Here is a 4381-nt window from a genome sequence, read left to right as displayed (position 1 = left end):
CTTGGTGGCAGTAGACAGTCGCGGGTCGCGGAATATTCCGCGCTTGGTGACAGTAGACAATCGCGGGTCGCGGAATATTCCGCGCTTGGTGATAGTAGACAGTTGCGGTTCGCGGAATATTCCGCGCTTGGTGATAGTAAACAGTCGCGGCTCGCGGAATATTCCGCGCTTGGTGATAGTAGACCGAATAGATCATTGAGCGAACATTAGAAACATACAAAATAATAGCTTAACGTGGTATATGCCACTCCCGTCCCCAGGGACCAGCGCTAGACTTTCCGTTCAGGCTCGGCCAGTACTCGGGAATCGGCTCAGTCTAAGTCCAAAAGATGCTAACTTTTGGTGTTAAATTCTTCTCCATCTTTGGACCTAACGTTTGGGAATTCCTATTATAACAATTGGTACAGTATCTCTAGCCCTTTCGTTACGGGTGCCGACTATAGTTGTATTGTTTTGTTTCTGGCGTATGTCTTACAATGATTAAAATAGTGCAAAAATCATGATTATCAAGGAAAAAGTGTATAGTTTAAGATGCATAACACAACAAACCAATAAATTTATTTTTCTAGGAATTAGTTTAACAAATACCTGGCTGAACATTACCAAGCGAGTTGCATACTCACATATAATTTTTTTTATCCTGCCTATATTAGTTCAAAATAAAACATTTTAATTGAAATCAAGTTTGTATACAATTACAAAGGGATGTTACGATGAACTTTGTTGAAACATGGCAAACATAAGTGTGGTTTATCCACACAACTATCGCAGAATGTTGCAACTTTTACAGTACAGTTTTTTGCCGATTGGGAACCTAAATTTTAACATTTTTTTCGTAACAAATTTTGCAGTTAAAACAATTTGCGGTAAAGAAATTGACCACCACGCCGCGTGGGGCATATACGCCCCACGATCAAATGAACGCATCAACAATAATATTAAGATGCCCATAATTGACTGCATAATGAATTTTTAAAAAATTCCTCATTTTACAATGATAATACCAAATGGCTTGAACGGAAAGTTCTGCGTGGGGCGCATGCTTAAACCCAACACCAAATTAACAAATAATACATAGCAATAAAAAGAAGAAAATATAAACAATTATCTTTCATTATGATTTACGTTACTTGTTCTTCAATTGTTGTTCTATGTGTGTATGATTTTATCTATGTCATGTATGTAGCATTTTTATTTGCCTCTGTGATGATACAGGCTAAAAAACACATTACGTACATTTGTTACATGTGTATATGTAGGAATGTAATGAGTAAGGCCTTGAAAGAATGTCAAGAGTGTTTGGGCTTAAAACGAAAGTGACCGCGTGCAAGAGAATCGAATGTAAGGGATGTTCACGACAGAGGCGAATGAGATAAACGAGTGGAAGTTTATGAATGCATCATGTGTTGGAAGGACCTGGCTCACCGAGGTCGTGTGGGACATGAGTGATCAAGAAAGAAAGCCTGAGTATGAAAGAAGGCAGAAAACAGAGAGCAAGGTTTAAATAAGGCTGCAAGAGCGCGAGCGAGGCAGTCCATCAGTTTCAGTTTAGAGTTGCAGTTTATGAAAGAGGCATAATTGAAAAGGAAATCCTGAGTGTGAAACAGGGACAGAATAAATGGTTTAAATAAGGGTGCAAGGGTACGGGCGAGTCAGAGTGTGTAAGAAATCCAAGTCAGTCTAACAGTTCAGTCTAAGGCAGTCCACCAGTCAGTCAAAAACAGTGTCAAAGTCTAAAGTCAATTTTAAGAAAGATCAGAAAAGTGTGCTCATAGCGAATTTCTCTTATTTCATAGCTAGACGCCGTCATTCTGATTGCAAGCTTATTTTATTCTATTAAGAAGCCAACAATATTATCTTTAGTCAATCCACTTATAAACGATCCTACATATATTTGTAATATTTATAATCTTGGGGATTTTATGAATTATTTTTAATAAATCACCGTCTTTTGGAATATTTTCGTGTGCGTGGAAAATTTTCATTATACGTCCATTGTATAAGTGTAGTGATTCCTCGAACGTTGAGAATTACCGTGCCATTAGTATGCATTGTTATGCTCAAAATTTTTGAGATTATGCACATGCTTTGTTATTTATTTATTTATTTACGTTATTGTCGGTGAGTAACGATGTTATGCATAAATAATGTATTCAACTAACTTCTGCATATATCAACTTTATATTACTGTAGGGATGGAATGGGTGCGATTCTGAGAGTATCAGAATGTTGTGAGAGGTTGGTGAGTTGCCAGTGTAACGGCTATCAATTCCTAATAATATTAAAAACGCTAAGTTCTATAGAATAACCCCTCTTCTTGAGATAGCAACTCTGTATAGATACCAGCCTAAAATACTGAATAAAGCAGTCTACCTTCAATACCAGTCATAGTCTATCTCTTACGTTGTACCTTGAATCTGCGGATGATACTAACGTTCAACAGTAATAATTAGCTATCGAATCGATAGGTTCGACATTATTTACATAAAAAAAAGTAGAATATATGATATATGAATATATTACAAAATAAGTGAACTAAAAAATATATTATAAGCTAAGAATATTTATACATTAATTAAGCAATATTATTATATTCTTAATTAATATTCAATTGCATGTTCATTGATTACATGACAACTTTCACAGTTGTAACTACTTGCAGCAACTTCTTTTGTAAAATGAAAAGCAGATTTCAAGCTTAAAGATGTCTGGTAAATGAACGTTGCATCGCTCTTAGTTAGCTGTAATTGACGAGTATATTCGTCATGAAGAAGTGGCAGGATTTTGTGTCATGACGAGTATACTCGTCACGCGTAAAAAGTAGCGACCATTGGTTAATTAAATTGTAATTTTTGTGAAAAATAAAACATATTCTCAACTTTCAAGCTGTTTAGAATATTTTGAGGCCAGGCCGGAATAAAAGAAACGAATAAAAAATGTGAATAATTTGAGATAAACTCATGCGTCCACGTATGCACTGGCTGAAACAGCTTATCAGTTCGCATAACGAATTTATTTATGCGCGATGATAACGCTTTTTAGATGGTAGCATAAAAGCGGCAAAAGCAAAAGTTAGAAAGCTGATTTATGATAGGGTTCTTTCAGGGATGGTCCGCCACGGGACAAATGCGTGACGCTGACCAGGCGCTGAGCCCATTGATGGCTGCTGGCCCGAAATTACCTAGCTATTTTTTGACGATCACTAAAATTCATAGATATCCATAAAAACTAACCAATAAGAGAATAGACGTTAACCAAATAAGTAAATATTAGTAATAAAATTGTTAATTTTATAAAATGAACTCATCTTTTTGATCCAATATTTTAACAGGGACACTTACTCTGTGATTGACGAGTATACTCGTCATCGCTCGATTTTCGCGACACATATGGGTGCGCGCTCTCAAAAGGGGGCGCCACAGCTAACTGGTTAACCCATTGACGCCGGCGTGCATCACAGTGAGTCATACTTGTATTTCACAAAATAGGTAGTACAAAATAGGTTTGTATTATTTTACCTCAACATTATAAACGAACATTCAATTGTAAAAGCATAAAAATTCAATATTATAAGCTTAACATAATTATTTAATTTTTTATGCAATTTTTTAAAACATGTTAGTCGGGGGTTCGACGAAATTGCCGCTCACACTCAACATAATTTACGACTAAAGCTTCCATTACGTCCTAACACTATTTTTGTCGAGCATATTCCTTACGCGCGCGGTCGTTCTCCGACGAACATGCATGACTATTTTTTTTTCCTGTACGAATTTGAAAAATCTTTTGATTCGCGCTATGAACGTTTCGTATAGAAAAATGTTCACAAAATAGCGTGCGATGGTTAAAACTCGCGTCAGACTTCTACTTTTTAAGAAAAATCGAAAAGAGTACTCCAAAATTAGAGCCAAAACTGGTCCCGTCAGCTTTACTTAACATTTACAGGTATATGCAAATTGATATTGCCAAACTATTATATATGAATGTATTAGTTTAAGTGTACGGAATTCATTGAATCCAACAGGAATCGTACAGCTTTTGTAGTTTTGTCATAAATTAAAATCAAAGTTGAAAAATTTCGATCTTTTTCAAAATCGATTTTCTCAAAAACTTAGGGTGATGGACAAAAACTGATTTCAGATTCATTTTTAGCTCGTCGAGATCTATAAGAATCACCTAGTGGGTATTATCGCGTTGATATTATGTTGAATAGTATAATTTGGCGCTGCGCCGCCCCACGGAGCAGACAGTGAATTCGGGCGCCGGTGTCAACGTGTTAAGGTATTTTTTCGAACATGTAAAATTATTTGTTACATACATATATTCTTAAATCGTAGATAGTGTATTAATTATATAATTTTAATATTTAACGTATTTATTC

Source organism: Eufriesea mexicana, unplaced genomic scaffold (assembly GCF_001483705.2).
Source record: "Eufriesea mexicana isolate 0111107269 unplaced genomic scaffold, ASM148370v2 scaffold889, whole genome shotgun sequence".
In the NCBI taxonomy this organism is placed as follows: Eukaryota; Metazoa; Arthropoda; class Insecta; order Hymenoptera; family Apidae; genus Eufriesea; species Eufriesea mexicana.
The sequence above is the reverse complement of the archived record's forward strand: the minus strand, read 5'-3'. Positions refer to the sequence as shown.